The 19,536-nt window shown below is 35.2% G+C and overlaps 1 pseudogene; it reads right to left on the bottom strand.

The window, feature by feature from the left end:
- Positions 1-753: 753 nt before the first annotated feature.
- LOC137227078 (spermine synthase pseudogene) lies at positions 754-1,985 on the bottom strand (annotated as a pseudogene).
- Positions 1,986-19,536: the final 17,551 nt, after the last annotated feature.

The raw sequence follows: 19,536 nt of genomic DNA, 5'->3' as shown, positions 1-19,536 counted from the left end.
TAATTTTCAGCGAAGATGAACAAAGTAGCTTGGATTCGTTTTAATTTTACTGTAAACTGAAGAAACAGCCAGAGTTAGGGCTGGGGCAGGAGGTGTGAGGAGCATTTGGGATGTGTGCTATAATACTAATAAGATAAGTACATATGGCTTTCAAGACCTTGAAAAGAAAGAGGATTTTGTGTGTGTGTGTGGTACGCGGGCCTCTCACTGTTGCGGCCTCTCCCGTTGTGGAGCACAGGCTCCGGACGTGCAGGCTCAGCGGCCATGGCTCACGGGCCCAGCCGCTCCGCGGCATGTGGGATCTCAACCACTGCTCCACCAGGGAAGTCCAAGAAAAAGGATTTTTTTTTTTCTCATTTGTAATTTTAATCGAAGCATTGCTATTCATTTTTAAAAGTCTTTCCTTATAAGCACCAAATTTTAATACCTATGTCAATTTGGTGGGAAAAGGAACTCCCGTCAAGAGCTTCCCTCCAGAAGAAAACAATTATGTTCATTCCTCCAAACAATCAAATTCGAAGTCTACCAAAACAGAAACAAAAAAAGCCCACATAGAAAAACAAAAACAAAAATCACATTCTAGAGGTTCAGTGCATTTAGCAGCCTTCACTGTGCTGTCTAATCATCCTTCAAAAAAATAACTCTAGTTCATCAAAATATACATTTTCCATTTGATTTTTAAATTAAAAAATAATTTAAAAAAGGAAACTTGAAGGAATTCACAATTAATTGCCTGACTCCTTTCGACGTCATGTACAGCATATGAAGGTCAGGAAGGCTATTTGCAGCACACATGATTAGGGGAAATTGATTTTCAAGGTTTAGCTTTCTTCCAAACAGTGTCCACAATTCCAAGTACAAAGGGACACAGACGATCTCCTTTAAGAATTCCACAGGACAATACAGGTGCCCCAGCTGTTCTTCATAGAGTGACAGGGCTTCAGTCAAATTGACACAGTTCCCCTGTGTAAAATATTTCCCATCCTGTTTCAATACTTTCATTGAGAGGTCAAGAATCAGTCTGAGAAACTCCCATGTGGAATCTTCTTTCGGAGATGTGGAGATTGGAACAGCTGTCAAATCATTAATCACATAATCAAACTCTCTCCCTTCTTTGGTGTACCTCTTCAGTACTGGAATACAGTCTTCTGATACAGTCTTCTGAGAACCTGATCGCAGTCCCCTTTAAGATTGTCTAGGACATCACCACATGTTTTTCCCATGTATTTCTTACATGCGTCAATCACCATTTGGTCAATCTCTACCATAGTGACCATTTTTGGTTTCAGTTTGACTATTTCACATAATATGCCCCCATCTCCGCCTCCTAGAATCAGTACATCTTTGCCAGTGTAATCTTCTTTGCCGCTGCTCATGATGGCCCGGGTATACGCCAGATCACTTTCCACCAAATTAACATCCCCACTGAGGATGAGAATATTTCCAAATTGTTTTGAGTGTAAAATTTTAATGTTCTGGTAAGGTGAGTCTTCATCATACACCACTTCATCTATGTCGTACTCAACCAGGCGGCCATCTGCAGTGGGCCAGTATCTGTCAATGGCCCCTCCTCGAACTATGGGTGGTAATCGCTTCACCTGCTCAGTACTGTCCTGACTCAATTCTTTCATTCTTTCTTCTACTTTGTTCAAAAGACTGTCAACTTCTTTGCCTTGCGCATCACTGTCGTAACTCTGAAGGTCCAGCAACACCAATCCATGCGGGTAAATTCTCAAATTGGCAAAGCTGCCGTTTTTGTTTACGTAGGTCGCTAAATAGCCATGGTCCTGCCAGGTGTGCACCAACCCCATCATCCCCTGCTCCTGGAAAATGGACTGGAGGCCTTTCAGAATGGTCTCACCATCAGCTTTGGTGCCGAGCATGAAGTCAAGGGTGCCGTGCTGTGCTGCTGCCATAGTGAGGCGAGGCCCTGGGCCATGCCTGGGGGAGGGGGCCGGGGAGACTGGGGGTCCGCGTGGTGTGTCAGGCTGCAGCCGGCGGGGAGTGCCAAGAGGATATTTTTGACATGTTGGAAGTTTGAAAGAAAAAGATCTCGCTAGTTGTGTGTACTGGAATGCAAAACTGATTAAAAAAAAAAAGTCTATCATTGTAAATCTGACATTAGAATGTTGCTTTTGGCTACTAGTAAATTCAGCCCCTTAATTCTCTGCTTGAGGATGGATAGTTATTACAGCCATAACAGAGAATATGAAAATAATAATAAACTTACTAACTAAAATGACCATTCTTTATCTCATATTTAAGGTAATCACACTGTATGCCCTAAGCAACAGTTTAGCACCTTGTTTTTAGCCATGTGTACAACAATTTTAGATTAATAGCTGAATTTCCTTAGAGAAGAACTTGAACTTCATAAAAGGTCACTCTCTTTAGTTCAGAATGTTTTTCTTACATTTCAATCACTTTGCATTTTTATCAGTTCTCCCACTGAGTGGCTCAAATCATTTCACCAAATGATCTTTTCAGATGAGGTGAGTCAACCATTTTTGGGAAATTCATTAGAATGGAGGCCACTAGAGCACCATTTGCTCAGTTGAAGTACTATTCACACAGGCTCAAGGAGTTAATGTGCTTACTAAGTGCTCGCAAAATAGTTTATTCCCCCAGAAAAGTCTCTCCCCAAAATTCATCAATTCCTTTAACATGCTAGCAAAGCAAGGATTCAAAGACTTGAAGCCTAATCCACTGGATAAATTACAGATTGTTCAAGGTGACATTTTTTACTTTAAGAGCAAGGTCTGGGAAGACACTGATTAGAAGGGGAAAATACAAAATCTCGAAAGAAGCAGAGATGGATTAAAGCCTTGACTTTGGTCAACTTCAGTCATTCAGCACATGTTGACTAGTGTGTGCTAGGATGAGGATGCAAAAGTGACCAAGGTAGACTCCTTGCCCTGAAGTAGTCTGCAAGCAAGTGGGAAAGACACTTTAACCTTAGACAGTAGTTCAATTTCCTTCTTCTAAAAAATGGAGAAAATAGTATACATCACAAGTTACTATAGTACAATAATGAAGAATGCGGGTGATAGCTAGAGTCAGATAGTCCTGAACTTGAACCCAGATTCTACCTATATCTTGACTCAATATGACCATGGGCAAGTTACTTAACTCACCTAATCATGAGATTCCCTGTCTTTAAAATTTGTTATAGCACTACTTAGCTGAAATGGTTGTTGTGTAAATTTGATTTGCTAATACACAAAGTACTTAACACAGTGCCAGGCACACAGGAAGGTACTTGTGTGCTTCCTGTGTGATTGTACACACAGACAATCACAATTAGATACTCACTGATTTTATATATATTTAAATCTTTAAGTCATGATAAAATATTATTGTCCCTCTTACACTTAACATATAGACAAACTATCACTGTTAATCACATGAGCACACTTATAAAAAACACTTTCAAAGATAAAAGTTTTATACAAAATGAAACATTCATAATACAGACAAAAAAACCTATGATATTTAAAGAACACCAGTTACTTCAGTTATACAATTCAGTTACTTCTAAAGCCGTATGAACAGGAGGTGAAAGCAATGATCACCTGCTATTTCCCTACCATTGCTCACCCACAAGCTTCAATCTTGTATAATTACAATTATTTTCCCCTACAAAACAACAGAGTAGTTTGTTAATAGGTCAATAATGAGCACTCATCTGACATACGTATGGAATAGAAATACTTCTTATGGCAGATAAACCCTAAGATTCCCCCCAAAAGCCCCAATTTCCCAGCTCATGATATCCACACCTTTGTCTAATCCCATCCCCTTGAGTGTAGACAGGAACTGTGACTTGTTTCTACCCAAGAGAATACAGCAAATGTGAAGGAATTTTGCAGATGTGGTTAAGGTCCTACATCAGTTGATTTTGAATTAATCAAAGGAAAATTACCTCGGGTGGGCATGACTTTTTGCTGTTGTTGATAGTTGCAAGTTCTCAAAAATGGGACTGGGAATTCCTGAGGTCAGAGACTCTTGCTCTGTTGCTGGGCTTGAAGAAGTAAGCTACCATGTTGTGCGAGGGCCTATAAAGAGGGTCTTGTGACAAGGAATTGCAGGTAGCTTTTAGGAGCTGAAAGCAGCCTGGTCAACAGCCAGAAAAAAAAGTGTGTTCGGGAGACTCTTAGTCCTACAACCACAAGGGGATGAATCCTGTCAAGAATTGAGGAGCAATTGGAAACATATCTTTCCCCAGTTGAGCTTCTGATGAGACTGCAATGCCAATAACATCTAGACTGCAGCCTGATAAGACACTGAAGCAGAGAACCAAGCTAAGCTGTACTCTTCTGAGCTACAGAAACTGTGAGATAATACATATGTGTTGTTTTTAAGTTTCTAAGTTTGTGGTCTCTTTTATACAGCACGGAAAACTAATATGCTCCTGTGGACAGAAAGGTTTTGAATTCAGGGCTCAGAAAGACAAGACAATCCAATAATAAGTGATGGCATTCTTTTATGTACTGAGATCATTTACCCCCTGTTGAAAGGGAGAGTCTTTCTACTTAGAACAGGAGATAAACTGAGATGGGATTCACCTCTCTGTAATTTCCTGGGTAAAGAAATGATCCACTTGAGATAAGGGTCACTGGAGTAGTCGAGAGTTTTATTTGTATTGCATCCACTAACGATACCATCAGGAAAAATTGCCATTAATTTTAGAGGGAGTGTCCTATACTGACTACTTTGGTAGTGAAGGAGGAGAAATTCTTATTAATTTCTCCCTCAGAAAAAAAGGGAGCAGAGAGAGAATTCCTAGATATCATCCAAAAAAAATATTAGGCATGTGACTATATCAGGGATGTGACTATAAAAGAAAACATAAGATGTCTGTGTGTAGGTGCTTTGGTGTAGAAAGTGCTTTGGAGGCATCATAGTCCTTTGCAATCTGAGAGAAATGGAGTGGGGGTTGTTTGTGTGAAGAGAAAGGAAGCAAAACAATTTCATGTAGGTCTGTGGGAAGGGCCATAGGGGCATAATTGGGGTTTCAGATGAATCTAGGGGCCTAACTGGCTGGACACCACATTGGGCCACTTTTGAATCTATAAAACACAGGGAAGCACAACTGCTCCTCTTGCAGTCCATATGTGGAAAATTTAACCATTTACAGAAAATATAGACTCATGATAGATTAGAGATGAAAAGGCACTTAAGGGTCCTTGAGTCTATTTCTTTCTTTTGCTGGTGAGAAAACTAAGGACAAGAGGTGGTAAATGACTGCTCTATGGTCATTCAGCAAGTTATTATTAGAGCTGGAAATGGAACAAATATATATCTATATCTATTCAATAGGTATATATTTAATAGATATATATATACACAATGTATGGACTACATGAATTAAATATATATTTATATATATTTTGAATTAAATATATACTATTTTAATTTAATTATATATTAATTTAAATAACTTATACAAATATGTTATTATTATATAACTGTATGTTAAATATATATATTTAGCCCAAAAGGTACTTTACACATAATTTAGTCCAATAGTCCCATGCTCTGGTTTTATAGATTGGGAAAACTGAGAGCCTGAAGAGTTACATGACAAAGCTGCTGTCTCCAGACATATAACACAAATAATTTTGCAAAATGAATCAGAAGCAATTCATTTAGGCTGCTGTTTCATTTCTCCATTCTACTTCATTCTACTACCTATGAGCACACAAATATTCACAGGAATTTACACATATTGAAACTCCTCTGTGGTATCCTGATTTCTCCTGTTCCATCTACAAAACTCCTGTGGTACTAGATCATCTTTTAACTCATCAATCTTCTTTCTGTCCCCTCATAAATCAAAACTCTCCTGCCCCCATCCCCGTCCTTCTGAACATTTTGTCAAGTCGTTGTTTTCTAACCTGTGAGGACGTCATTCTAAAGTGTTAAAGGATTACTATTATCTCTCCCAGAAATATATGCATTTTCAAAGCAATCATGAACGTGCCATGCCTCAATTTCCTGAAATAACATCCAATATTAGAAATTTTACATTGTTGGAAAAGTGTTTCTGGAGAATATATTTGAAGCTTTTGGACAACACCATAAAATGACTTAGAAATTTTGATAGAGCTAATTGCTAGGAAGTCACTACAAAAGATAAACTGGAAGTAAACTGGGTACATGGCAATAACATCTTTAAAAAAAATCAATGCTTTATAAGTCATAGGCACAGATACTTTCTGCACCTTTCTATTTTCAGTGTAGAACCTGAACTGAATCTAAAGTGCTTAGCCTGGCTATGGAAAATCCCAGGGTATGTGTTGTTTAAACCATTTTGATGGTCCCCCGCTATTTTTAATGATATTTTTTCCTTACCTGAACAACCCAGAGGCTGAGCAAACGCAACCCAAGTCCTATGGTTCTTTTTAAACTCAGCTCCATTCACACCTCTCTCGCTCTGCTTCTTCCCACCCCCTACTCAGTTGCCATGTTCAACAGCACTTCAAAGGTGTGGCTGGCTTCATTTCTGGGCTTAGATTCTGTTTAAAGAAGAAGCTAAATTGGAATCAGTTTATCACCTTTGGCTAGGATTTTTAACAGAATTTAAAACCGGAGAGGAACCCCAGCCACATCTAAAATGATACCAAGTGTATCAGCTGGGTGCTTGATCTTCAAAGGAAGCTATAGCCCTGGATAAAGCTCACTTGTCACTCCTAGCACTGCAGCTTGAGCTCTCAGATGCAGTTTCATGGACACCCAGGGTACTTTCAGTATTTTTATTTTTTTAAAAGGGGAGAAATTAGGCTTATTTTTACATATTTTTCTTTATATGATGATGCTTTTACTAAAATTAAAGCAAATGGAGAGAAATGAGTACTGGAAGATACACAAGCACAAAAGTTCCCAAAATTAATCTTCTCTCATTTACTTGGAATCAGGTCAGCAGTGGTAGTACTGAAAGCATAAACCCTAACCATCAAATAATCTTAGAGGGTAGAGAAAGCACGAACCACCACAGAGCTCCTTCACCTAATGGGCTGTGGTATGAGGGATGTAGTCAGTTGAAAGCAGAACCATTGTTTTGAAAACAGCGTAAGTCTTATTCTATATCTTCCTTCTGGTTTCAAGCTTTGCTTAACATATATCTTACATTTAACAAAGCTGCTATATGCCCTAGAATCAGCGGCTTGAATACAGTATTTTATCCTCTGGAAGTGTCATGATACAGGTGTTCTCCATAGGGTAGGATTGGAAAACTCCAAGCAAAGACAGTAGCATAAACAAAAGTACAGTGAGATGAAATAATGGGGTATATTTGTGGAACTGCATGCATTTCAGAAATGATGATGGAGGTAGAGGTGACCTGATAGGAAGTGAGGCTAAGGAGCAGGGAGAAGAATCTTATTACTCGTTTAGATTGGCTGACTGAGTATGAGGAATGACTACAAGGTAGGGGCAGCATATAGAAAAGAGAGACTCAGGGATCATGAGAGCAGTTTGAGAGTGTAGTAGGCCAGAAGAAAATGCACCTAAGAGGAGAGTGGACATTAAATTCAGGAGAGACTTGAAGGTAAACCAAGTTCAAGGGATGACTGAAGAATACAATTATACAATGGACAGTGGTGTCAGTATTCAGGGATATGAGAAAGTGAGAGAAGTACTGAATAGGTGAAGTCTATTATTTTAGGAAATTAAAGCTGAAAACATGGAGACTATACCAGGGTGATCCATTTATTTAGAGTTTAACACATGGAAGACAGGAAAGCTCCTCAAATGTGCATTTGTTAGACTGCATGGTTCAGGGGAAAGCCCATGGCTTTTAAAGCTTGAAGACCCATGTTGCTTTTCCATCTGTACCTCTGTATCTGTGAGATGTTGGAATGTTGAGCATTGGTTTTCACATGTATAAAATAAATAATAATACCACTTACCCTATAGAATATTGTGAATATTAAGTACATTTATGTAAAACACCTGGCACAGTTTTTGGCACATATTGGGTGTGCAATAAATGTTAATTTTCCTTACTGTAGAAAATCTACTTGAGGTATGTTTGCATCCTGCAGAGCTTAAAAAAGGATTTTGTAGTAAAACAAGATTCAACATCATGGGCAGTAATGTATAAATACCAGAAGAGGAAAAAGAGCCAGGGACCACATTAAGGGTAAAGCCAATTGTGGCTGAGCAGGATAGAATTTAGCAATATTAAGCCTTAGTACCATCTTGAGAGAGACATGAACAGGGCTGTCTCCTTGATAATTAGGGCCTATGGTCCTTCTAGGTTGATATAAAAAAATTTTTATGAGCTTACCCTTCTATCTTTGTAATATGGTGCTATTTGAAAAAAGTATTTCCTGCTTAACCCAGTTAGAAGCAATTCAAGTAATGATTTCAGCCATCAAAATTCTGCACCAAAATGCCTTGTAATGCATTTTGCAAGCTTAATCTGTGAAAGTAATTAGTAAAACAGCTTTATTTTAATGTCATTCAATTAAATCTAGATCTCATTATTTGTGTTCCTACTAGGTACTAAACACCATGTGGGGTGCTGTGGGTAAAAGATGCATGAGATATATCCCATTTCTGCAAAGACCTCATGTTTTAGCAGACTATTTCTACTCTGTGGATTTTTCTCAGTATTGACCCATGGGATATAGTAACTTTACATACTACCATGTGTCATACTAGGGCAAAGGTAGAGTTTATAAAACTAGACAAAATGTCCTAGTCTACATTATTTTTCAAAACCATCCAATGTCCTTTCTTACTGGAAGTTTATCTTGTCTTAAACTCTATCTGAATGTCAAAAATAAGATAGAATGAAACTTCTAGAATCAATACTATTGTCAGTGAGAGAAATTATTTTACTAGGCTCCGAACATTCTGGTATCAAGAAAACACTGTTTCAGCAATATAGTCTTCAAAGGCAGGTATTATTTCTTGCTCAAGTTTCTCAACAGCAGGGCTTTACTTTTGAAGGTATCTCACCAAACTTTGCTCAGTAACCCTTCTCCAAAGCTGGCAGGTAGAGTGATAAAATTCTCTCTCTTACTTTTAAATGTGCACTTTCCCTCCTGGCAAATACCCTTGAATTCTTATTTTTAATCTCTCATTTCTCACACCCAAATTGATGTCTAATGATGCTAATTTCTAAATATTTCTTGAATCTATAGTTTTTCCATCTCTACTCTCTCTAACTATGCCAGGCCCTTATTTATCATCCAAATCAATGTAATAGCCTCCTGAACCAACTTTTCCTCTCCTGTTTTGCTCTACTGGCAAAGTAATCATTCAAATAAGAAACTCTGACTATGGATTCAACTTACTAAATAGCTTCTGTGGGAGCCTTATTGTCTACAAGATAAAATCCAAGTCTCTTTCTTTAGAATAAAAAATCTGCCATAAACTGACCATAAACTGACCCCTGCCTACATGTTTGGCATTTCTTCATGGTACTCCCTACTCTACTTTAGCTGTAACACTGACAACCTTCATGCCCTGTGACATTTCACTGCTCTCTATCTGTGCTCACTGTCAAAACTCAGCTTGAAATACCCTCTCCTTTTTTTTTTTTTACATCTTTATTGGAGTATAATTGCTTTACAATGGTGTGTTAGTTTCTGCTTTATAACAAAGTGAATCAGTTATACATATACATATGTTCCCATATCTCTTCCCTCTTGTGTCTCCCTCCCTCCCACCCCTCTAGGTGGTCACAAAGCACCGAGCTGATCTCCCTGTGCTATGAGGCTGCTTCCCACTATCTAGTTTACGTTTGGTAGTGTATATATATCCAGGCCACTCTCTCACTTTGTCCCAGTTTACCCTTCCCCCTCCCCATATCCTCAAGTCCATTCTCTAGTAGGTCTGTGTCTTTATACCTGTCTTACCCCTAGGTTCTTCATGACATTTTTTTTTCTTAGATTCCATATATATGTGTTAGCATACGGTATTTTGTCTTTCTCTTTCTGACTTACTTCACTCTGAAAATACCTTCTCCTTATCTCCTACTTGTTCACTTGACCACCTTCTACTCATATTTCAAGAATAAGTTCATGTGTCATTTCTTCCAGGAAGCATTCTTTGATAACCTTACATCATGTAGGGTCAAATCCACTTCCTCTGAACTTGAATAGCTCTCTGTGTATCCTTTTATCATAGTACTTATTATTGAAGTTACCTGTATGGACTCTGAGCCTCTTCATGTCAAAAGCCGTATGTCATTAGTCTTTGTGTCATCTTCCATTGTGCCTGAAACATGATCATCACTCAATAAATATTTCATGAAGCATACCAATTCTCCCTGCTTTTCTAAAATATGTACAACATATTCATCATGGTTGCCATTTTCCTATGAACATGTCTCTCCACCCAATCCTACTTAATAAATTTGACAACTCTATCTAACCCTGATACACATGATATTTTGAGTGTTGGTGTTAGCTTTCCCATCTGCTCAGATTTGGTTGTTTATAACTATTTGGTGTTTTCTAGTCCTTAATTACTTTTATAATTTATTAGTGAATTTTATTCCAGGGTCATCCGGTTTCTTTGGTAGCCTGTGGAGAGAGATTCAACAAAAGCCACTTAAAATCTAAGTTAATTACAGTCTCTGTCTTAATTACAGACATGCTATGCATTTTATTAACTCCTTCAAAGAATCTTAAGTATATGAAAAAAGGCAAACTTACTTTTGTAATAATTATGCTAATGTTATCTTGATAAATTTATCTATACTACCCAGGCCCCTAATGGCTAAAATCTTTGTTGCAAAATAATCAGTGACCAGATGCTAGGTGTTTTGCTATTGGTTTACCTTTCTTGAAATCATTGCTGAACATGAACTTAAGCACAAACACATGAATTAATTCACAGTATACAACTTTCTTAATTTCACCTATATATCAGCTCTCTAATTTAGCCTATACTGATTCTTTCCTACTGCTAACAAATCTTTTGTGGTGTACAGAAAGACAGATAGTACCAATAGATACTGGCTAATAGTTTTTAGTTTATGTCTACATATACTTTGATCATCTAAGTGTAACGCAAACTTCTTTTGAAATGCCATACTGCATCTTCTACAAAAACTAATCAAAAATATACTAAGGTAACCAATACTCGTGGTTAGATCTCATGGGAGATTTCTTGAATTGGACACCTAAGTAAATGTACCTTAATTTAAGAGTGAGTGTAAGAGAGGGACATCTGGAAGAACTATCCCCATACTGCTTTCTAACACATGAAATGAAAGCATGCTTAAAACTATTCTTGCTTGATAGACAAAAGCATAAACATACTACAATATGATTCCGGTAATTAGGGATTTGGACTTTTATATTTACTACCTCCATTTCAAGTGGAATTGCCTTTTCATTTAAGATGGTCACAGACATCAGAAATGGTATTCATGCATCAATTTTTCTGGTAAAAGTAAGTTATTTCATGTAAAGCTGACCTATTTGACCTAAGCTTTCAATCCAATCTTTCCTGTGGGATAAAAAATGTTAGGAATATACTATGAAGCAACTTAGTATTTTGCAAGTATTCTCACTCTCAAAAAAATCTGACCAAAGAGGGTGCTTCTGAGTTAGTCAGTTTGAATAATAATATTTAAAACTACTGCAAGGCATGCAAAATAGAGCTGAAAATGTAATAGGTAATTATATTCACAAGGATACAATGATTTTACTCCCAACCTCATGGTCTTCATCTATAGATCTAATTCTAATTCACGGAGGAAAAGTAATTCCCTTGCCTATCACAGTGCACATTCCAATAGTGACCTCAGTGAAGAGAGGAAGACAACAGGTAATACAAGCAAAAGTTTCTAAGGGAAGAAACTTTCGGGGAAATTCTAGCCAGCTGTGCATTGGAATAATACCCACCCTAGAAACCAAATAGTTTATACAGAATTCTGACAGATGGAAAAATAGAATAAATAACCCCAACACTAAGATTATGACAATGACAGTTATTAGATGGCTTGCTTAGTTGAAGCTCTGTGATTTGGGATTTGGCACACCATGTTCCACTGCTGCATAGTTATGGAACATTAATGTTTCTTTGGGTGACATTGACAGCATGATGGGAAAACTTAGAAGATGATAGCGGCCCCTACTGTATTATTTATTATTACTTACCACACATTTCAATTAAGTAGGCTTATGCATTTGGACACAAGAAAAGAACCTGAAATCTCTAATGGACACCTAAAACCAAATGGATAAACGCAAGTTGGAATGTGTATTAGGCTTGCTTTTATACGGATTGACACATATGAATCAACAAAAATTCAGACTAACCAACATTTCTCATGTCCATGGATTTAAGAGGTACACTTTATGCTTTTGATAATCTGTGCTAAAATACAAACTTACTACAGAAAATTTGGTTTTTATATAAATAATCAGAAAATAATAATCTTTTATAATCCACTACTCAGCAATAACTGCTACTAATTTTTTTTAAGTTTTTGAAATGTAACATACATGTGAAAAAATATTGTGAAACAATTTCTCACAAGTTCTCAACCAATAACTGACGCTACATGTAGACTGCACAGCTCCCTCATTCTTTGGTAAGGGGGCAGGAATTACTCTAAGGAATGTGTATATACTGGTTCCTAAAGTGTTTCCAGTAGAATTAATTATAACCCGAAGATTCATAACAGATACTTTTTGGCAATTTTCCTTTCACCTTCCTACCCACAATGGTGGTTACTTCATCTTCTAAATAAACTACTGGCATTTGAAACCTTGTATCAAAGTCTGAGTGATCCAAAACTAAGACAAATGTAATATAGAAAACTGAAAATAGATACATTGGCTCTATGAGAAGATGAATAAAACTGATGCATAACTTGAAAGACTGACAAAAAAGGATACAAGATATAAATACCAGTATCATGAATTTAAAAGAGGATATTTCTATAAATATTACAGATATTATAAAGATAACTGTGCAATAATATGAGACACTTTATGACAGCAAATTTTTCAATTTAGATGAAATGGATAATTTCCGAGAAAAATAAGCTTAATAAAATTAGCACAAGAATAAATAATCTAAATAGTCTTGTGTCTAAGGTGATTGAATACATAAATAAAAACATTTTCCCCCCAAAAAAACTTTAGGTATGTATAGCTTCTCCAATAAAATTTACATATTTATATTTTAAAAATTATGTTTCAGAAAATACAGAAGTAATACCTTTCCAATAATAATATAAAAATCTGACTAGGATATTTCCATAAAGAAAAATTACAGATGAATAACTCAAATGAATACAGTGCAAAATATCTCATGCAAAATCCAGGAATAGTTAAAAAATATATCAGGATTAAATTGGATTTTCTCCAGGAATGCAAGGTTAGCTTAATATTTAAAAACCAACCAGTGAAAGAGTCTAAGGGGAAAATCAGTTATCTTAATATAGGCAGAAAAGCAATGGTTTGGTTCCAGGACATGGCGTATTCACATGTGTCCTGTATAAGTCAGGGTACAAGACATATGGACCCATGTTCCAAGGATTTCTACCTCAGGGAAAAAAAAAAAACCCTGCAACATGGGTTACATAATTTTATGCTGTGTATCCAACATTTGTAAGCTGAACAAGTTACTTCATCATTTTTTTTCTTTGTTCTCAACACTGTAACATTGCAATCCACAAAATTTGCCACTACCTGAACTCACATCATTTTAAGGATCCAAATTTCATAAAAGATATGTTAAGACATTTAATATATATACTTATATATACTTTTTATGCTGTAATCTAATTTCTATTAAAGTCTTGATTATGATTCATAGAGATTAATGATGTGGTATACAAAATATTGTATCAGATAGTGCAATATTATATGGAGAAGAGTTATAGCTGGAAATATAATGGTTCAGTTCTTGAGTTCTATGAGTGTGCAAGGGTTTCAACCAGAATTTTAAATTCAGCAAATAAGTACCATCTTTATTAGTGTCTTAAATTTCTTCCTTTGCCAACTGGAAGCAAGCTAGAGGAAGCCGGCTGAAAATGAATCAGTGTAAATGCCATGCATTTTACAAAGTCTGATTTTGTTCTCCTTTATGTTTGACATAATAAATCCTAGGAAAATTGCAGTGTTTTAAAAAACTTATATGTAACCCGAACAATTAGACTTCCTGTAGGTATAGTTAGTCTCTTGAGAGGAAAGAATTTCAAGATTTCCTCTTTTGTTTTAAGACGTGTATAAAATAAAACTTATAAATGTAATTAACAAATCTGCAAGTATTGTTTGCAAGTCTTCTAAGTTCATAGCAATGTAGATGAGATAAGGAAGTAAGCACAATACTCTCCACCAGACACTTATTTATCTCCTTGGTTTTCACAGTGTTCTAGTCACCTGTCTATAATACCACACATGCTCTATGCTTTATTCATTTACCTACATGCCATCTCCCCTTTTAACCTAGGAATACTTCATAGATACAGTGAATTAATGTTCTTGCTCTTAACTGCTCTTGACTACCAACACAGTGCAGAATAAATACCAACATATTTATTTTGAAAAACAAGTAAAGCAGGATTTTCTATTTTTTTAAAATATTAAACCAAGATGTTCTCTTTTTTTCCAATGCAATGGAGCCAGTATTATGATCTGATTAGAATCAGGTCTTCAAATAATTATTAACTAAACTATGTTTAGTTAAAAATTACTGTGTCCTCTTTTAACAGGAAGAGCAGCAGAAGCAAAAACATGAACTCTGGAAAAACTTTGTTTTCTTTTGTTTTTGGACTGTGTACCATCAGGAAAATTTCAAGAAATTAAAAATATCAATAAACCATGTTTAAGTAAACAATCTTGCAACTTATTTAAATAATTCAAGTAATGGAATAATAAGTGTGTGAATTTGAGCTGAGTTGTTAATATTTGTTGCAAATATAAATTGAGTCTAAAAGGTAGGTGAGAACATAGACAAAACATATAGTTGGGAAAGACAATGAACATTTTGGGGATATTGAGTAGACAAATTAAAAGGAGTAGACTGAACATGTAGGAAATAGTTAAGTAATAAACTTGGAATGGTGGGTTGGGTCATTTTTGGAAGGCAGCTATGCTCACCATTATACCACCAATGCACACTAAAGGAAGTCCATACTCATTTTTGAATGCTGTGTTAGGAAGTGACAAAACCATTAAAACATTTTGAGCAGAATAGTGATACACATAAAGCTGAACTTAGTAACTTTAATCCAGAGAATGTGTAGAATTTGTAAAGCACAGAGAGATTGAGAGCAGAAAAAAAATCATTTTATTTAAATCATAAGGTGGTAGTGAACTGATTTAAAATTATGCATATTACAACAGTAATGAAGAAATACTAAATACAAGACGAAGAAAAATTGACTAGGCATAGTCAATGGGATAAAAAGAAAAGACATATATTATCTACTTAACTATATTAAAACAGTGGAGTAAAGCATTAAAATATACTCCTTTTATGATTTAATACATAATTAAAACAAGCTGTGTATTTTGATGATTTAGTACCTTATTCATTACTGTATATAATATGTCACAGGATTCAGTCATTTGTTTTCACTTCAGAGCTTTTCAATAAAAATGTATCTTTCAATATTTTATTATTAAGTATATAGATATGTAGTGGACTTTGTATAAAGCACTGTTTGTTGTGGTGATCCATCACAATCTTTTCATTACTTTGTTGCTATAAAGAAGAAAACTTTGGGGAAAAAGGAAAGCCTTGACAGTCTCTGGCCTTTAGAATTACTCAAACTAGGAAATTATTCCCAATGTCCCCCTATTTTGTAGCCTACTTTTGAAGTAATTCCCTAAAGATTTCTTTCCTTTTTGAGCTCTGCATATCATTTCATTTCCTGTCTTCCTATGTAATGGGAAAACATCCTTCACTTTAAAAAAGAGCTATTTAAAACTACAGTTCATCCAAAGATGATGTGTGAATCTGTAGTGTACTGCACACATAAATGGGGGAAAAATAGCCTGGAAAATCCTTGTATAACAGGATCTGTTCTTCTAGTCTGCCTAACTTGTGCACTGGAACCTTATCATAAATTTCAGTTGGATCCACCATATCAGCAATTCATCCTCTCCCATTCTTATTCCTCACTATCCCATTAAAAAAAAGAAAAGAAACAGATTTTACTGCTGAACACATAATACCCAATGAGACCTGGTTATTGGAAGCCAGCCTCATGGAGGGAAGGGTGATTGCTAAGGCAGCATGAGCTCTCCCCTTGCCCACACTGATTTTCCTTGCCTAAGTACATTTTAATGCTAACAAAAATGCTTTAGTGATTATAACTGAACCCTTGGTACAAATTTTGTAAATATGATGTATGCATTAAGAAAATGTATGTAAAACAAACTTCCAATATTGCTGAATTAATATGTTGGTGAGACCTCAGCCAGATGAAAAGCCTATTCTGACCCCATTGAGACCTTCTGTCTTGTGTCATTCACCTATTTCTGTGTTGTTGCTTTAGTTTTTATGGCCCATCCTAAGGCACAACATAACCTAATCTGTACTACAGAACAACCATCTATGGGTATCACAGCACTTGTAAATATTTTTGTGACTTCTCACTTTCTGGATGTAATTTAGCAATGCTTGCACTATATATACAGTTTTCAACAAATGCATCTCTAGAAATTTAGCTATTTTTCTTGCAATTTTCCTATTGGGGAGATCTTTATAATGCTTATGGATTTCTTCAATGGCTTATCTTCCTTGGGTGGCTGTTTTTTTATTGTGCCACTTGACTTGCAATTCAAAATTTTTTTTCTGACCTTCACAGTCTTTTACACTCTTTTTTTTTTTTTGCAATAGTAGTGAATTTTTAGCAACATATCTGATTTTCTCATGGTAAAATAACACTACTTAGATGACCAGTACTTTAAACATTTCTTTCAGAGGGCAGAAATAATTCACTCTGATTACTCCAATGTCCTACTTTCTTTTCTAGATTATGAACTCTTTGAGAACAGGGTATTTATATTTATATATTTATATCCATGGCATTAATGCAGTGCCTAGCAAGTAACAGGTATTCAGTAAAGATTTGTTGAGTTGATGAATGAATTCATCACCAGTTAATATCCTGTCCATGTTGTGGGTTTCACAATCACCCAGTTGGAGAAGGAAGGTTGGATCAGATAACCTTCTTGGATTTCTTTTTCTCCTTGTCTGATTCCATGATACTGTTCATATCTTAATCATCAATATGCATATAAATATTCTGTTCAGCTTGATGCAAAACAGTTCTGTCTTTCTGAATCATAAAGGTTGGTATTTTTACTTCAGAATGACCTTTTTAACAGCTATACACAGTTTTGGATACGGTCTTAATGCCTCCTACTGGCAAATCATAAGGTATTTTTTCCAAAAATCATAATCCTACTGTTTGCAGAATCATAAATATATTACATTTATAGTTAGCGTATGACATTTTTAATGTGAATGGACTCTAAAATAGCCACAGGTGACCAGTTCGATATTTACAGTCTGTGGCATTTCCAGAGAGACAAATCTTTGTTTACGGACTGACAGTATGACTTCTTCAGATGAGGTAAACATCATCTGTGGTTCAGCAGGAAGCGCACACCATACACAGGTCCATCTAACTGCTATTAGATGATCATTGATTATGCTTTTACTATTTTCAAGGTCAAGGAAAAGTCTGTCTAGGCTTATACAGAAGATAGCAAACTACATCCTCAGTAGAAAGGTCTTTGAAAGCCTTTTCTAGCTTTGGCAGTGATGTACTATATGCTGCAGGCTTACCATGTCCCTTTAGCAGGTCATATATTGTTTTTTATGCTCAGCTGAGTAGAGCTAAGATCAATTTTTAAATCACATTGCCATATTATCCATCTCCACAATTTGAGATTAGGTGGATAAATTGTTTGCTATTTTTATAAAAGCCTTTCAGTTATACAACTTGGGAAGGAAAAGAGGTAACCCTCTTCTTTAAAACCCTGAAATGTTGGGTTATAAATTAAAATTAAATAAAATAACGTGCGTAAAAACTCTACACTCTAGAGGAAAAGACCTATTTTATATTTGTAGGGGTATGTAAAAGGAAAAAGATAAATGGAATAACAATAAGGAATGCGTATTGAAAAATTAACTCTAGAAGAACAAGCAGTTTTTCTGTTTTAATCCAAATACTAACGTGGTATAAAACCATTTAAGATACATATGAAATGTGGAAAATATATTAACAGAATAGCATTTGCTTTCATTATTATTATTATTATTACATTTCCTAGTTAAATATTATATTTTTTGTGTAAAATGTAACCAGTAAAGTGAGTGAAGGATACATGGGATTTCTCTGTACTCTTTGAACTTTCAGTGAATCTATAATTTTTTCAAACTAAGAAATTCCAAAAAGGAAAACAAGAGTTACATTTGTGGTATCAAAAGGCAAAAATATAACACTGATTATATTATGAATTTTGCTCATGAAAATTCTGAGAAATTTCTTAGTTTGCACTTTTTACATAGGGTAAAACTAAACTTTTTTTGGGACTTCACTGAACAACGATTAGGTATTTAACATAAATTGGTAATGATGGTGATTAAACAAGTTAAAGCCATGTTTTTTTTCTTCTTAGCAACAGTGGAATAGACTGCTTAGTGGTCTACATTGAATAAAATTGTGAAAGAAAGGTTTTTCACAATTCCTAAAAATAAATGAGAAAAATAGTGTACAAATTGACTCTTTTGACTATTGGAAGGAATTAATGGGGAGGAGTTCTAAAAATCAGAAACTAGTGCATTCACTGGATGTTGGACTCAGAATTTGCTTGACAGATGGTTCAGATAAGCATGTTTAGAAAAACTATCCTTTAGATATCTTCAAATTTATTTTATAGGTTTAATGTTTAAATTATTAAACAAGAAAAATTATTAAACAAGAAAAATTATTATATATTAAATTCAAAGAGGTAGAAAAATATGACAATGTAAACTAAGGGAAACAAAAGAAATGAATTTATAAAGAGAAGGAAAATTAAATTCACAAATTTCAATGTAGAAACAGAGTATAATTCATAATTACAACCAATAGCTTGTTCTTAAAGTAAACATGCAGTTAAAATGGCTAACTTACTAAAAAACATGAACTATTTTTTAAGTAGACATGGTAATTGTAAAGATCATTTGGAAAAATAACATGTGGAAATAGGTAGAAAAACTCTAAAAAAGAACCTTGGTCATATATTAACAAATAATAGAATTCTGTAGTAGTTCAAAAACTTGGTCTTCTTGTGTTAAAAAAAAATTAATTGAACTAAATAGAAAATCCAGTGACATAGTTTGTTAAAAAGTATTTAATATATAATAAAGTTGGCTTTTCTATTAGTGGTGAAAAGCTGGTTCACTAAAAAGAAAAAAATATATATGTATGTATCTATATATGTTTATATCCTTGGGACAGCTGGTTAGCCATGTGTGAAAACAAACACATCTTTATCACACTCTGTATGCCAAAACATATACCAGGTGTTGCAGAAATTTAAATATAAAGTAGTGGAA

This window comes from Pseudorca crassidens, chromosome 7 (genome assembly GCF_039906515.1).
Source record: "Pseudorca crassidens isolate mPseCra1 chromosome 7, mPseCra1.hap1, whole genome shotgun sequence".
Taxonomy (NCBI): domain Eukaryota; kingdom Metazoa; phylum Chordata; class Mammalia; order Artiodactyla; family Delphinidae; genus Pseudorca; species Pseudorca crassidens.
Note: the sequence above shows the minus strand (reverse complement) of the source record. Positions and strands in the feature narration are given on the sequence as shown.